We start from the raw sequence: 17,413 nt of genomic DNA, 5'->3' as shown, positions 1-17,413 counted from the left end.
GGTGAGTTCCCTCTCTCAAGGTGGCACAATCTGTATATGGAGTATGAGCGGATTGTATGTGTAAATTAGGTATGGCAGTGAAGTCTCTAAAGAGACATAAATTGAATCAGGATTTCTACGGCCTTAAAAACAGTTATAGGTGGGAACTGGAGAAATGTCAAAAGTAAGGAATACTAGACACAATGTGCTTGATTGAGACATCCTACATTTTGTTTTTTTCTATCTAGTGTAATTGCATTATGCCATGAATTTGAGCTCGTGCTGCAAAAAGGGAAATACCTTGGGGGCTGTTGTTGTTATAGAATATTTTGCATGTATTTTTTAATAGCTCCGCCTTCAAATGAAGGTTTTATGGAAACTGCAAGTCTTGTGATTTGAAAACTTTTTTTCCAATTTCATGAAAACCCTGCCATCCAACAAAATCCAATTTTGTTTGGTTTTGTTGAGATTTTCCAGCCAATTTTAGTAACTAAGTAAAAATTAGACATGTTTAATTAGCAAAGAATTTTTTGTTTCAGCTTTTTAATTAGCCTAGATCTGTTTTCTAAAGCTCTCTTCTCCTACCCCACCCCAACTCCCATGGACTGCTGTAATCATACATTACTGCTAGTCACTTAAGGGAGACTAGCATTTCATAGGATAAGTAATGAAAGCAGAGCCAACCTGATGATGCTACATGAAGGGAACAGCCAATTTTCTACAGCAAAGGTGATGCTGAAATTAGCAGTCTGCAGGTTGTCAGACACCTCTGGCCTCTTCCACTTGTGTGGAGTCCTGAATTTCTCACACACAAGTGAAGTCTCTTCTAAATGGCCACGTTATTTTCTTTAGTGGTTTTCTAACAAAATGTGTTTTCTGGTTTGGGGTTGGGTGGGGTTTTTTGTGATTTAAATTTAAATGAAATGTTCCCAAGCTGGAGGAGAGAATAGGGTGCATGAAAGAACAGGAGAAGGCTGCAGACAGCTGTTCTTAATGTGCCACACTTTATCGCAAGATTGTTATTTTGATTTGTTAAATTAAAAACAAAATTCTTCCTCCCCCCACTAAGTACTGCAGTCTAAGAATAAAACAAAGATCCATTAATTACATAAGGCAACAAATAAGGAAGAACAAGGATAAAATGCTGGTCAAGGAAAGAAATTTGATCTAATTATCAGTCATGAGTGTGTGTTGAAATACAGTGTATGGGTAAAACCTGCTGGCGACTTGACGCTGGGATGCAAACATTCCAAGAGTTTGCTTTGCCAGCTTGTGTCTCCCCATTAGGCACTTCCTGCTTAAAAATGGAGCAATTCCTATTCATCAAAGAGAATACTGTTATATTCTGTGATTAGGAGTACATATTATTTTTGATAACATGATGAGGTCTCTTTCTTTGTGACTACTCCAAATCATAATTTCTTTTTTCTTTTAAAAATGCAAGTTACGGAGCTTGGTTTATTACCAGGGAAAGGCTTTCAGGTTATTTTCCATTTCAAACAAAAGGGGAAACATTTTATATTCAGAATTTACTGTAATTGACTGTTCTCTAGCAAACTTTCTGAGTACATCCGCAGACATTCAGTGTGTCGACATATTAAAAAAAAAAAAGGGAAGCTGGGAATTTAAAGTAGATCCAATTCAGAAATGCATGTATGTATATTTGAACACTTGGAAAATATTCATATTTTGGTGAGAACAGGTAAATGGTTAGTTAAATATGATCAAGGCCTCAGGTGAGTATCCAGTACCAAGAGCATGATCGAGACTGATTGAGAATTACTTAAAAGATCATTAAACTGTGGCCCAAAGGACCCTTAGTCATAGATGTAATCTGCTCTGCATTCAGGGCTTGAGGGATGACAGCTGATCCAGGTGCCCATCCCTGTGCTGGGAGCATCGTTGCCTGCTGCGCCCTGGTGAGGGCTTCTCCTGCCTCGCCTTGGCGTGGTGTCACACAGATGAGCTGGAGAAAAGCGGCCATTCTTCCACCTCAAGTGCCATGTACCAGGCATTATCAATATAAATCAGTCAAAGCAGCACATAACCGGTAGCAAATCACAAACATGGTATCTGGTGAAAAGACTGGATTTCCTGACAAGGATTATCTCACCCTTGAAAAAAGCATATTCCATAAGAAAATTTAAGCCTTTTGTCAGAAAAAACTCTAGTATTGTTTTTGAATTGTCTCTCTCAGTCCAGTAACATCCCAGCTCTGACTCACTTTCAGTTCTGCTTTAATGCTTGCAAGAATAATAGTCTTTGATCTCTTAGAAGGACATGCTTCTCAGATAACAAGAACATCAGAATAAAACTTGGAAAAGAGGCATCTTCAAAGCATTCCAGGTAACTAGTGTTTCACCAGGTCATTCGTAACAGGTGACTTTTTTCCTGAGGCAGGACCACCAGCTGTGTCTGAGTTTCTACCTCTCCATTCAGCATCTGACACAAATATAAACTGGAGAGGGAATGTTTCTTAAGAGTACCTAAACTGAAATAATCCTCTCCAATCCCATAATGAGTTGTGGTTTTTATGAGATTAACTCATAGGAAATGAGGTTTTTTACTTCTTCCCCTAGCTTCAGTGGGGAAAATTCCATTCAGTTTTGGGTTGGCTTAAGTCTTTGAGTGCTCTCTGCAAAAAAAAAAAAAAAAAGCATGACTTACCCAGATACAAGATTCTCCCCAAACAGGTGCCACATCTTCATTCTCACTGGCACCTGGGGATTTGTGTGTGCCTCAGCAAGTACAGGTGACCTCCTATCCCTTCAGCCTCGTGGGGTTTTAGTGGCCACCACAAAGCTGCTCTGTGCAAGCAGGCTGATGATGGGAGTAAATGACACTTTGGTTTCTCCGACACTGAATTATAAGGTACAGCAGGAAAAAACGTTTGCAGGGGTAAGGATAGTGCAGATTTCTCCTCTGGTCCCTAAACTCTTATGAGGCCATTTATAGCATGTCTGTGCTCAGGTGCCAGCAGTAACATGGCAGGTCCCTGTCCACCATGTTGAGCCAGCCGGATGTGATCCTCCTCTGGCACGTGATGTCAACAGCATTTGGCTGTCCAGAGAAGGACGATGGTGGCACAGGTACTGCCACGCGTGTTAGTGCAGCCCTGCGAGTGGCCCTGCCAAGCTAGAGGGCAAGCAGAGCCCTTCCCTGCAGCACAGCCAGGGCTGCTCTGCCTGGGCTGTACCTATGGGGCAGTGCAGCCAAGAGCATCCCCTGGCACGGGGTCAGCTAGCTCTGCACCTCCTCAAGAGCCACTTTCTTAAGTTAAGTTGCTTGTCTGAAGGGAAGAGTTGCTGCACTCTTAGCTACTCTGGCACTCGCGGACAGGGGTGGCCTCGTGAGCTCTGGCTTCTTCAATGCCCTGCCATTGTGGGTCTCTTGCACCCCCTTACCTGACACTTGCAGGAGGGCTTGCGGGTGGCAAATACCCAGTAAAGGCTTACCAATGTATGCCTCACAATATTAGCGAGGGGAGAGGATTTCTGCTGTCTCATGCTCATAGGTCATGCCCTATTTCTAGAAAACTGCCAAGATTGTGAATATGTTGAGGGTAAAGGAGAGAAATAATGAGATCTGAATCAGGGATAAATCTCTGGAGAAGTACAGGCTTCCTCTAAGTCATCTTCTCTAGGTAGTACTCCATTCTGTCTTATTTTTGGCATGATCCAGCTTCAAAAGTTTCCAATGGCTTTTAGAATTCTCTTGCAGCAATTGTTTTTACTATTTCTGGACTACTGGCTCCCTGCCCCCTGCTCTGCTGAGTCGACTCCGCAGAAAAAAGCGTTTCTCCGGGCAGTGACTGACAGCACACTGCCCCAGCAGCAGTGGTGCCTGAGAGCTGGTTTATGGCAGTCGGCAGGGGATGTCACGCCTTCCAGGTCCTGCTGCTCCTCCACATGTACAGGTAGCACAGCTGAAGAGGAAGCCTGCTTAATGTCTCAATGCACAGGCAACACAGGATGCCAAAGTAACAAGCCTGGGCGTCAGTGTTAATAAAGCGCCTGTGAAAGGAATACAGTTTAAATGAGCTGCTGATCCCACAAAGAAAATCTGTCAAAGTCTATTTGTGTAATCCTGTAAAACAAGCATACAGTGTGTTGTCTTCCATTTGACACCTCTTATAGCAAAAACTTTGTAGCTGGGGTGGGGTTTGGGGGCTGTATTGCTGTAATATTGCAGATACTCAGTCCCAGAGAGTCTAGTGAACCTATAGTACGTTCACATAGACGGCCGGAGAGAAAGGAGGAGTACTGTGGAAAAGCCAGCCAGCTGCTCACTGACATTGCTGTCAGTCACTTAAAGCATCACACAAAAGCTTTACTAGGAGTTAACATAAGGAACTACGCTGCGCAATCGTATCTGTGTAGAGCAGGTCGAGGAAACCAATTTGGAGGAAGAATAATTCACCTTCTTGGAGTTTGTATTTGCTCCAGCTGGTAGCTGTCCTGCCAAAATCTTAGTTCACCTGCAATGTCAGAGCTGTGTCTTCAGCGCTGAACCTTGCAGCAGGGTGCTGGTGTTGGGAGTGGAACAGTGAAGGTTGAATGCAGACACAACTAAGATCAGTACTTCTGTTCCTGTGTCCTATTTACAGCCACAGCATTCAGAGTGTGCTATGGACAGCATGGGAGTATGGAAAGACAAGTCTTGTGCCAAAGAGCTTAAAATCGTTACAGATGCAGAAAGTGGAAGGAGGAGAGGGAAAAAAGGGCTTGGTACCAGACGTTGGCTAAAACGAAAGGGAGCTCTGATAAGGAACTGCAGGACTGAGATCTTAATGCAAACAAGTTTTAAATTTTCAAAATGTATTTAGAGGTTTTCCGGATTGCCTAACTTCTTGAGAAGTGCTGAGTGTTTACGCTGGGGAAAAACAAGCTTCTTTAATGTGACAAGTCATGAATGCAGAATTGGCGGCATCCAAAACCATTGGTTTCTTTCATGAGTTTTCACTTATGTACAAAGATCCAGATTAAAACACACTATATTTCTGAAAAAAAATTAGCAATGTTTTTAAACGGTTCTCACTGGTTTTAGCAAGGGATTGTGGGCTTTTAAATAAAGAGATAACACACTGACAAGAAGTCAGTTCATGAATATCAGGAAAGAAAATATTTCAGACTTGACAAACAACAACAAAATGCCTTAAACTTAAACCCACAGGACCTGAACTTTAAACTCGGATCAGACCTGAAGCAGCAACTCAAAGATGTGGTGTAGGACAAGCCGAGCCAGCAGCCCGCTGAGCTGATGCAGTGCCTGGAGGGGAGGCCAGTGGTGCTCATGTCATGTATAATACAGGCCAAACAGGCTATGGACTTCAAAACGGGAAGAATGCGCTAACCTGGAGCAAGTCAGACCACAGTGCTTTACGCCAATTTGAACTGTCAAAGTCTTACTAGAGTCTTCCTATAGAGTGTCAGAAGCAGGTTAGCTCCCAGGCCACAAACTCAGACAGCCGTGTATGTGGCTTGCATGGTAAAAGGACTGTTGACTGTACAGCTGATAGGGAAGCAGTAGAGCAGGAAGCTACTTCAATAGAACAGGTTAAAAAAAATCATTGAGGATTAAAGTTTAAAATGTATATGCAAGCAAAAGTAGTGTGCAAACAAAGTGCAACCCGCTAAAAGCACAGTCTAGCTCCATGACTGCTGTTAGAATAGAGCTTTCTCCTCCAGCTGCAGAGGAACCAGTTTGCCTCTTCTACACTAGAGTAGCATGTGGGAAGGGGCCTGCAACCAGTAAAAAGAAACCATCCTTACCGGTGAGGATAGGTGCCAGCCCGCGTAGGAGCAAGGCCTGTGCCTTACAGCCATGCCCACTTCTGGCTCTGGTCTCCTGCTCTTTCAGAAGGAAAGCACAGCCACAGCTATAGGGCAGCCCCTATAGCCTGCATGTCTACGGGTGCCCTGCGGCAAGCATGGTCTGTGGGGCTCAGTGTGTGTATGCAACAGGGCAGAAGACTTTTCCCCAAATAAAGCACAGCATTAGTTAGGTGCAAACTTGGATACAGTTATATATGTACACTAATTGCTCCAGAGAGTTATCACACTGGGCTGCTCCAAAGACTGTATTACAGACAATATTTACACTACTTGTGCCTCCTGCAGGGATTTTCTTTTTCAGAATTCCTGTGCCCAGTGCAAATGGTTTTTGAAAGTCTGGATCTTTACGACAGTTGTAACTGAGCCCAAAGTAACCCAACTAACAAATGCTCAATCTCAAACGGAAAGGCTAGAAACAGGTGCCTGGGAAAAGCCCTGCCTTAAGCCTACCCTTCGTCTTGTATCTGTTCTCTTTCTCCAAAAGCTGCAGCTCTAGTACTGCTTTGTTGTTGGAGCCGAAACTGATGAATTCACCTTTATACTCTGTTTTTCTTTCCGTGCTCTGGTGGTTACAGAGAAGCCAGAGCTCCCTGAAAGCAGAGAAACAGAAGTAGTTTACAAAAGACCTAGCTAAGGTTTAAAATTCAGCATTTACCACTTTAGGTAATTGCAGAAATTTGCAGTTTAATTTAGACAGAGACATCATGGCACAACTGCAGCTGCAGAGTGTCTCTTAATGGAGTGCTTTTAAGGTAACAGCTTCCCTTTTTCCCTCCTTCACAAAGAGAGGCCACACGCAAAGCACGAAAAAATTGGCATCCTTGTTGCTTGGTATTTTTCAGTAGGTGTTCGATGCTTTTAAAAGGTCATGGTAGGGTATTGCTTGTTAGATGTACCAATCACTGCAAACTTTATAAACTAGCTTGCGGTCTCTGCATGCTTTTAAAATTTCTGCTCAAGTGCTTTTGATGTTTTGCAATATTTCACCAACTACAAGCAGGTTAGAATTGCCATGCTTACTGGCTGATACCTTCTTTCTGCTGCAGAGGGGATGATCTAAGACACGAAGGATGGTGAAAGGTTTTCATTTGGAAAATACTTGGATAGAAAACGAGTCACAGAAGCGACACTGAACACACAGGATTAAAGGGCATGCAGGATTGCTCAGAAATGCTACTTAAAAGATACTGATAACAGACAAATTAAAAGAGCAGCAAAGCATTAAAGGATTATGTAATCTAAAGCTAAAAAAATTAATAATGCTTGACAAAAAAGGGGGAGAAAGAAAAAAAACCTACTTCTTGAACAGGAAGAGGAGCCTCTTTCTTATAGTAACGAAATCAAGTTTTGACATTATGCTTTCTGTTTTGCCATATGGATATGCTTGTTGACTTCCAACCCCCCCACCCCCCTGGCAAAACCAAAAAGCATTCCCACCTTCCCAACCTGGGTAAACATTGCTTCTGGTTACTCTTCCTCGAAGGAGTAACAACCACGTGTAGTCCAGGCCACTAATTACCCTCCATATCTAATTCCCACTCCTTTCCCACCTGCTCTATCTCATGGTGTGTGCACATACAGTGTCCCTAATTCTCACTTAAATGCATTAACCTTAAGTTCTGGGAAAATGGTAGTTCTTACCAAAAGGTAGAAGAAAACGGGACTTCAGTATTTGTTTTATAAACGGCTGTGAAGTTAAACATGTACAGCCCTCAGAGTGCTGGCTGGTACTTGAGTTGATGAGATTTTTAACGAACTGACAATGGTTGATTCTTTGCAAAAGAAGAGTCAGTGTTCTTTCTAAGGCCAAACGAAATCAATGTTGTCTTCTTAACCGCTGCCTATTCAAAAGAGAAAATGACAGATTATGGGTCATTTCACTGTCTTTCCCAGGTTTTCTATCCTCATCTCCCCGGATGACCCTGGTTCTTCCAGCTCCTTCCTATTCAAAATTGAATTATTTCCTTTGTTTACGGCCTGCGCTTTCCAACATCCCTACTATTTCTTTGGCACAATTTCCACTGGGAGTCCAGCTCCAAAATCAAGCTTTGTTAGAAATAAAGAATCTTTGCTTGATATTGGTTTTCCTTGAGAAACTCACCTATGAAAAATTCTAGCAATAAATTTAGACCTTTAATATTTCTGCTCTTTCTGTCTGGGTCAAAAACATTGTAAAGAAAAATTGCCACTGGAAATGTAAATCCATGAACATTTATCTTGTAGGTTAGAAGAGCTCAAACAAATGGAGAAAACGTGTCTCTCTCCAAAAAGGAAGAAAAATTAGAAAATTCATCCTAAAAAAAGTACCACTGTGCAAAATATAATTTTTTTTTTTAAACAGAAACCGGAGGAATTTGAAGTCCTTCTGTAAATGCAAATTTAAAAGCAGACTTAATTTTATAATTTCTCACAAAGCAGATATTTTGTATGGCTGAATAGCTGGCAATGACTAGCTGGCAGTGTAACAGCCTGGTCCTCTGACGCTTCACACCTCGGGGATTTATTTACAAAAAGGCAGACCCTTGTTTTCTGCTTGCAGCGAGGGGCTATAAATGACTGACAGGTGCTCAGTGATAGCAAAAATGCAGGTCTTCCCTTGGTAGTTTGATTTCAGACAATCTGGATGCTGGGAAAGAGAAGTCAGTGACTGTATATGTATATTTATGTGAAGTGAGAGTACATTCCTCAGCTGTGTGGCCAGAAGACACCTGAACTTACCACACAACAGCCCCATTGTGTCCATGCCAAAGCAGAAAATTTCCTCGTGAAAGTTTTGGGTTTGCTGTGCTCCCTAGCAGAGGATGAATACACCAACCTTTCTAGGGATCATGTACTCTCAGAGTTTCTTTTAGGTCAAGTTTATGATTGGGTATAAACTGCAATCTGTACTGTACTGGTCTGGGGGCCAAGGAGAAAGAATAATTTCCTCAAATGGCAAAAAAACACTAAAAGTGCACATAGGTTTATTAAAATGGTGGAGAAAAACCTGCTTGGTAGCTAGCCATTTCATGGCTCACCTTATCATGTTGCAAAGGCAGAGGAAAGGACAAGATTCCCATCTTACATCCGAAGTTATGGTGGAGTACCTCAGTGGTGCCACAGCTGGTTGATCTACTAGCTGCGTCTCACTGGCTGGCGCGGCAGGGGCAGACACTGTGGTGTTACCGTAAGTTGGCAGATGAAAAACTCTCTAAGACTCAATTTGGAGTTTTAGAAAGTAGGCATTCTTTATTGCGGTGCCGGGCACACAGGGGATCGCTCCACCTAGTGTGCGCATCGGGCTGCTCAACTATGGGAGTTATGTACAATCAGAATATACATATTCATTAAATTTCTAAGAAATTATTAGCATATTCATGTTATTTCTTGGAACTCATTAACATATGCAAAAAGACTTTAACGCATGCGCTCTTATGTTCATTGGAGGTCTTCCAGGGTCCTCTGGTGGTCGTCGATAGTCTTCCTCACTGTGTCCGCTAATTGAACTCAGTCTTTTCACCTAGTTGCAGTAGCTGATTTCAGCATAACTTCCTTATCCATTCCACCCCTGTACACAGAGCTTCAAGGATTCCTTTTATCTATGGAATGTCCAGTCTGCAGAACATTTAGTTACTTCGCTTCGACAAAGAAAACCGTATGTCTCTTTAGTATTTCGGTATCAGTGGCACACGGGAGGGAAGGTGTTGTCACTCCTTTGTGGAAGGGCTGTTTGCATTCCTTTCTAACTTACAGAGCCAGTTACCTAGATGTAACTAAGAGATAAAGATACTTTATAATGGCCAGGAAAACCAGGCCCCTCGCCTGGAGCTGTTTTGAGTGCCTTCCCTGGATGCAGTTGCATAAACAGCATAAGGCTCTTTTTTTAGCCATTCGGGACAGGACAAGACTTTCCAACGTGTTTGCTCACGTTGGTCTGCCACTGCACAGTTCAGCACCAGGCTTTAGCTTTGCAAAGTTCAAGAAGAAGTTTAGATCTAAGATTTTGGTTCAGGTGCACTGTGAGAAAGGAAGTCAGGTTTTGAATGTAAGACTGGTCTAGCCAGCTATGGAAGTGCTGGCTGCTCAGCTATTAGTTCTTGTCATTTCCATATGGTCTGAGTTTCAGCCAAATACTGAAAAGACAAAAGAGGCTATTTGCTATGTGCCATACAAATATAGGTATGGGTGCAGGTTGGGTGCTCATTAAACCTAACCCATTTACCTAAGGCTGTTACGCCTACAGCCTTGTAGCAGAAATTGGAGAATGAAGGAAAAAACCCACCATGTCCCTCCAGCCTTGACTCCTTTCCTTTTGTTTTCCATTCTGGCAGGGTTTCACGGTAGAACTAAAGGGGTGACATCACTCCACTAGATAAATTAATTTAGATTCTCACCAGAAAGCTGGCAGTCAGTACCAAGGAAGAGAAAGGACCACAGGAGGAGTGGGAAGGCCACCATCTGCCCAGTGAGGTGGCTGGTGCCAACTGGGCCCAGGGCTAAAGGATAGAGAAGGGGAGAGGATGACCACTGTTCTGTGCGCACGGCTTTTGTTGTATTCCTAGCTACAGATGGGACGTGCCCAGCATTTGGAAGTTGCTGAGACTGCTAAGAAAGAAGAAAGGTGGAGAACCTGGTACTGAAAGCACATGACTGGAATTTGTCTGGGGTACAATTTGTAGTGTCTAAATGTGCACGATGCAGTGAATTACATCAGTCCTGTCCTTCTGACTCTGTTTATTTTAGAGAGTTGGAGGGTTTAATGTTGCAAAAAGATCAAAGAAAGAGTTACTTCCTCATGCTTAACTTTCATCAATTTGTTATATGTCACTTTTATCAAAGTAATATTTTCCTAGTCCGGAGAATTCAAGACTGTGATGATGTGTAGGAAATATCAGGATCTTCTCTCTGTATAACCCCATTCAGTCACTAGGAATATGGTATCAGCTGGAGACTGCTACTGTTGCATCTTCAGTTCAGGCACAGGCTGTTGCAGAGGAGATGCAGGCTGTGTTCTCCCACAGAGTATTTACTTTTAGCTTCTTTTGTTGTTCCCTTTTATGCAAAATAAGTATTTTGAACGTAAATGTAAGAATAGGACTTGTATATGGAAAATGTGATTAGTGAGTGTGCGCCTACCAGCATGCATGTTATTTTCATTAATCATTGGTAACAATAATTTTGTTTTCATGGCTTTTGGCAATCCATTTGCTCTATTCTGAGAGACTCGGTATCTAAGGAGTTTGCTGGAAAACAGAATTTTGCAAGAAGATGCTGGAAAAACACATTCTTTCAACCATCTAAATGCTGTCATTGACAGTTACTCTCACATTATATGCAAACCATGTGTGAAAGCACAACACAAGTGCCCCCCCTCCCCTTTTGTCTGGTGAAGGCTCATGGGGGTGTACTGCACATGTTCAAGATGAGGGGTTTTTAACATGCTCTTTAGCTCCCTAAAGCAGGTTTCTGACTTTTATCAAAGAAGCGTTTGTATGTCCTCTAATCAAAAAAACAGTGAGATTTCAACTAAACCAGGTGCTATTACCTAACCTATCACCACTTCTAAACTAAGATTGTTTTCTTGCTAGGGAGATATCTCTGACTTTATGGCTGTGTCATTTGGCTATTGGCCTAAATAAGCATACATATGACTGATGTGTCGATGGTAGATTTCTTCTTGATGAAAACCAGGTGTTTGACAGTATTGCCTTAGCATCTCCTCTTGATAATGTTAATCACAAAGAAATGGGATTTGTCTTTTCCAGCTGTAGCCATCAAGAAGTTATTCCAGGTCATTCACCTAGGCTCTTACCATAAACCATGCAGGCACTTCTTAAGAATAATTTGTTCAGCCTTTATCTCTTCCCACCAGCTAAGGAGATATGTACATGACAATAGCAGATATCTAACTTTAACATGGCTAACCATAAATGAGGTGGTTCTTCCTTAGTGTGAATGACCCAGCTCCGTCTTAAAGTAGCCATTTATGTAGCTGGGATGTAGCCTTTCATTCAGTTCTGTACCCAGCTGGGACAGTTGAAAAGTCACACAGGGCTAAAGCTGCAAAAGGACTCACCTTCTGGATTTCCATGACTCCAGTTCACAGTTTGAACCCACAGTCTTGAATCTGGTGCTTAAACTGCAACAACCTTGGATCCCCTGTCCTCCCTGGAGGAGATGGCACTTTGGTGGGATGTTTCCAATGCCTTGAGCGTTGAACTTGTAAATAGGAAATGCTTCAGACACAAGTTTGTATCTTAAATCTTACCCTTCTTCTGAATCATGTACATCTTCACTTGATAGAGGACTCCAGATGTTACTTAGACTACTTAGCCTAGTAGTCTGGAGTACCAAATCACTTCCCAGAGCTAGGAGCCTGAAAGACTCGGGAGGCATAATGCTTTTTTATTTAAAACATCCATCCTGGAGAGAGTCCTACTAGTATGAACGAACCTCAGCCAGGCATGTATCTGATGACAAATAATGAATGAATGAAAAGTATTAACAGGTCTTAGGGGACGGGACTCCGGCTAGTGCTTTGAGACTGAAAGGTTAGATGTGTTCTTGCTGCCCAGTGATTTCACATCTGTACAATGGAGAGCCATGTTCAAGAGTCAAGATGGGAGTACTATGTCAGCTGAGCCTGGTGGTTGAGAAGTTTTGTGTATCCCAAGGCTAGAGACAGCAAATCCAATGTGAATAAACTCATAATTAGGATACTCCCTACTACTGGAGGGAGTAAGTATGGACGTGTTCATATGGTGAGGAAGGGATACTCAATGTCATTCTCCTCTTTCTTTCTCTGTAGCTTTAAACAAATACAGCTTCCAGCACTGTTTTGACTGGGGATCAAACCTACTTATGTATATGTTTTCTAAAGAGTGTGCTGAGGATGGCTGCTACGTCTGGTTCACTATGACCAAGAAACATTTAAATTGAGGAGCCTGTCCAATTTTGGGAACTAAATAAATTTGCTGAGCCTGTGAGATGGAGAACTTGCTCTGGAGTTAAGCAGAAGCAGAACTTCAGGGAACTTACCAGTGAAAATGCAAAATATCGGGGTTTTTTTAGCTTTCTGAAAGAACTAAGCAGAAAACTTGAGGAGCACCATCAAGACTCTAGGACTCCAAGTTGTCACTTCTCATGGACTTGCTCCTTCAACTCTCTAATAACATCTAAGTATTAGGAGAATAAATTCTTAAAGTCACGAGTTTAAGATTCTGTGGCAGTGCGAGCCCCATAAGGATTCAAGAAATATAAAAAAAGAAGCCTCAAGCCCTCACTTCGCTCTCAGAACTGCTTTATGGTATTAGGTATATCATTTATGATAGTTTTCGAATGACTGTTCTGCTATAAGGGTAGAATATTAATTCTAAATCCAAAGTGTATTTTGGCATCACACACATACTGAGGCCTTCTTTCACGTTAGAAGAGGAACAATAAAAGTGGTATGAGACAATATCACAAAAAGAATAAAGAAACCAATTTCTTCTTATTTGTTCCATAAAGTATTATTCTGTTCAAGTTCAGTCCTCATTCTACGTGTAATACACTTACGAAGTTTAAGAGAGAGGAATACTACTCCTGCATTTTATAGCACCCTGAGAGTAGTGGTCAATCTATTTTCTCTTCTGACTGTAGATTATATTTATCTTGTATTACTCCATCCAGCCACTATGCCGCAGGAGCAGTTATTTCATTGGGGTCATATGTTTCAGTCTCTCTCCCTTTTTATTTTGTGACTTTGTACCAGATGTCAGTGGTGATGCCAGAGCAGACTCAGTTTTCTCAATGGTCTTGCTTTAAATCTTCCCTGTCCAAAAATGTGTCTATTCTCATGGTTCAGGGACTGAAGCTGTGACCTTCCTAGTTGCTTTCCAGGTATTCTTCAATCTTTTAAGATCACAGGAGAGTTTTTTAGACGATGAAATGGCAAACAACTTTATTTGGAAAATATACAATACAGTAATATACATAAAAGTGAACAAAACCCATTGCATCAGCAGAGTGGCCCACAGTCCCAGTCTTAATAACTGCTTGGCTTATTGAGGGTCAAAACTCTACCCATAAAACATTCCTTGTGCATCTGCAGCTTCCCTCGTGAAATTGGTCAGACTCAGTCAGGTTGGCTGGTTGTTCTTCTGTGTGCTCATATCCCCTCCAGTGCAACGTAATCCAGGTGCCCGGAGTCCCCTCAGCCTTGCCACAACCACCTTGCTCTTGTTGAAGAAGGCCAACCCTGCCTAATTTCTCTGTTCCTGCCAAGGCTACCAGTACAAGGAAAATGAACAAAAAAACCTTCCCAAACCTCTTGTCTTTCAGAGACAGCCCTGTTATTGAGTGGAATTTTTCTACAACAGGAGCCTGAGTTTATCTGACCTTTAATATAAAAAGCACTGTTGCTGTAAAGTAATTCAAATGAGCATTTCTCTCGAGCACCAGCTATAAAGCAGTGCAGTTTTTTAAATGAGTTCATGGCAAGTGCTCTGGGCACGAAGATAATGGCTGCATCTCACTGGATAGCTGCTCTTAGCCTCTGTCTTTTTAATTCCTCCTGCCATTAATGATTTTCCCTCATGTTCCCAGTGCAGATACAAAGAGAACAATTCCAAACTCACTAGTAAGCCAAACATTCAGATGCAAGTACCATGGTATCCACAGTGATTCTGTCCTTCCTCCTTGTAGCCAGGACCAAATTCGCCTTCGGTGTAATTTTATCATGGTCAATGGCGTTCCACAAGAAATGACTTTCAGGTAATTCCCAGTGGACAGCCCAGCAAGAGCTGTTTACATTGATGCTGATTCCCAGAGCTGTCCCTGGTATTTTTAGGAAAGAGGCTGGAAAGAGGAGTTTTGATTTTTCAGTATGATGTTTCCAGTGAGTATTTCCCTTCTGAGTTGAAAATAAAATAACTTTAAAATGTACAAAAAGTGACATAAAACTCTATGCAATCTCTTTTATTGGACTAAATAAAAATAAGAGGCTATCTTCCATTACTGTTGGGAAGCTGTAAAAGACTGGGGAGGTGATTTAGTTGATAATGTTGTTGAGCTTCTCTGACAAAGGTACACCCATCAATAACTTCTGTTATTATATTTTTATGTCCTCTGAAAATAGCTGCTTATTTGCTTTACATCTTTTTCTTCTCAGAAACAGTTTGCGGGACAGCTCCCTTTAAAGAATAATTAATTTTAGCTTATAAATTACAGGACTCCTTGAAGTTTCCCTGAATAAGTTAGAAGACATCATAAGTCAGCCTCTCTTCATTTCCCTTTCTCATACTTGTATTGCATTGCCTATGGAAAAGGAGAAAACTCCCATGCCAGTGTGGAACTGAGCCGCAGTAAGGGAATCTGGGGTTGGCCCATGGGCCTGGAGTTAGCACAACTAGGCACTGCTGTGCAGCAACAGCCCATCACCACCTGGTGACTTCAAGACCTTTGCTAGGGCATATGGAGGAGATTTAGGACCCCCATTGGCTCTCTCTGACAAAGAGAAAGAGATCACTATCAAACTCGTAACACAGGTGGGAACAAACAGGTAGGCATAAAGAAAACAAAATACAGCCTCATCTCATTTCAAACAGCAACACCAGCCCCCATCAGGAATGTTCTCTGGGGATTAATATCTGCTAGTGGTTAATGAGCCAAAGCACAATGTGGGCCATTAACTCCTCCCAGCCGGTTATCAGTTCCCCAGGAAATGTCCTACACCTCAATCGTTATTGTTCAATTACACCCACATCGCCGGGTCCTGCAGCCTTGCTGCGACATCACATTTCTCACAGCTGTGTTTGGCCAGCCATGAACCGAAAGGCTGCATCCCGGTTTGAAAAATCAGTGGAGGGAGAAGGGTGTGAGGGCTGGTTGATGGTTGTGGTCAGTCCTGCATCTCCCTGGCTTTCCAGCAGAGCAGAGCAGAGCGTACTGACAGTAGATTCAAGTGGAGAGGAAAGAAAGCAATAGTCATGCTGGCTCCTTAGCTTAGCTATGGGCAATGATCAAGCCTGTGGAAATCAGGAGCCTCCTCCCAGCATCTGCCCTGCAGAACACGACAGCTTCGGTCAGTGGTTCCCATGCAGAGGTGTTGAGAAACCTGACTAGCCACACTGCATAGGCAAATCTGATTTCTCATTTTGTTTTGTAAAGCCTCATCTTTCACACTTCCTATGAATGGACACTGTGGAAACTGTAGTGTGGATCTGCTATCAAAATGTTTGCTTTTGATACTATGAAACCTTTTTCATAAAGTTAAATCACTAGGTTGCTTTAATGTCAGAATACTATCTATCTATATTACGTGTATATAACAGCTCATTTAGTATTTAAATGCACTGTAAATCAAAGTAAGTGGTAAAAGTTGAGATGAGATGTTTTCATAGCATAGAATTGAAACGAGAAGGCTCATTTTTCAAAAGGGAAGAGTCCAAATGAATCGATGCTGTCATCTTTCTGTGAAATGTGTCAATTTTAATAGAACTGTCTCTTTAATGGAAACATTATTCTGTCAGAAATTTTCCAACCAGTTATATACCCAGCAGCAACTGGCAAAGATGCCAGCACTGGCTTTGAGGGCTGTCCCGCTAGCCCAGGGCAGTCTGGCCAGTGAGCCAGCCAACAACCTCCTTTGCCTGAGAGGAGCTGCTGCTGCTTCCATGTGAGGGTGCGGGCAGGTCCCCCCTGCCAGCCCCAGTGGTGGGACCTGCTCCCACCACATGGCTGCTTGCAGTGTCCTCAGTTCTCCTCCTTCTCTGCCACCTTGCAGCTAAGTATCATCTCCTGTAGTGTCACATACCAAAATGCCAACGCTCCTTTTTCAAGCAGAATGGCAAACTATGACGTCCAATGAGTTCACATCCCACCCAACTGCTCAAATCCTAACGGGCAACTGGGGAGGCACCTTCCAGTCCCTTGGAATGTTTTTTATTTGCATTTTATGTGAAGGTGACTTTGCAATATTTTCTTTATTCAGTGTATTAAGTGGAATGAGTCAAGATTAAATAAATGAATATTTAAATATCTGGGGAAGAAAAGCTGAAGTTTCGAGGAGTCACAAGCACATGGGACACTAAAAATGAAGAGTTTGCCAAGCAGATGGCTATTTGTTGGCTTTAAGGGACAAACTTAAAAACAAAAATCCCAATAATGCCATAAAATTTTAAATTAATTTGCATCCACTGAGAGCTACATATGCAAGCACAGCAAATAATCACAAATGAAAATCTCAAAGTGTCACTTGTTTTCATGCATAAAAATGTAAGTAAGTGTTGGATGTCCATGGGGACTCCCAAAACACCTGGAACTATATAGTTCAGGGAAGCGGTCTGGAAAGTTTTATCCTGGTTGCTGGTTGCGAATCAAGGCACAGCATCTGTATCACCAGGTAAGTGTGTGTGTTAGCTGGGTTTAGTCACAAAAACTGGGCTGCAAGAAGTCTGTTGTACAGGATCTAGTTTTTTAAATATAAATTAAACAAGGTTTCTTTTCCTGGATATCGCATTGTATCTTTTGTCCAGCCGGAATCATGACTTGCAAGGTCTAGAAGCAAGGTATTATGAGTGTGAAATAAAAAAAAAAACAAAAAGATTTAATTTAAAAGCAGTATGTTAAGAGCAACATCT

This window comes from Aptenodytes patagonicus, chromosome 3 (genome assembly GCF_965638725.1).
Source record: "Aptenodytes patagonicus chromosome 3, bAptPat1.pri.cur, whole genome shotgun sequence".
In the NCBI taxonomy this organism is placed as follows: Eukaryota; Metazoa; Chordata; class Aves; order Sphenisciformes; family Spheniscidae; genus Aptenodytes; species Aptenodytes patagonicus.
This window is presented reverse-complemented; position numbering follows the sequence as displayed.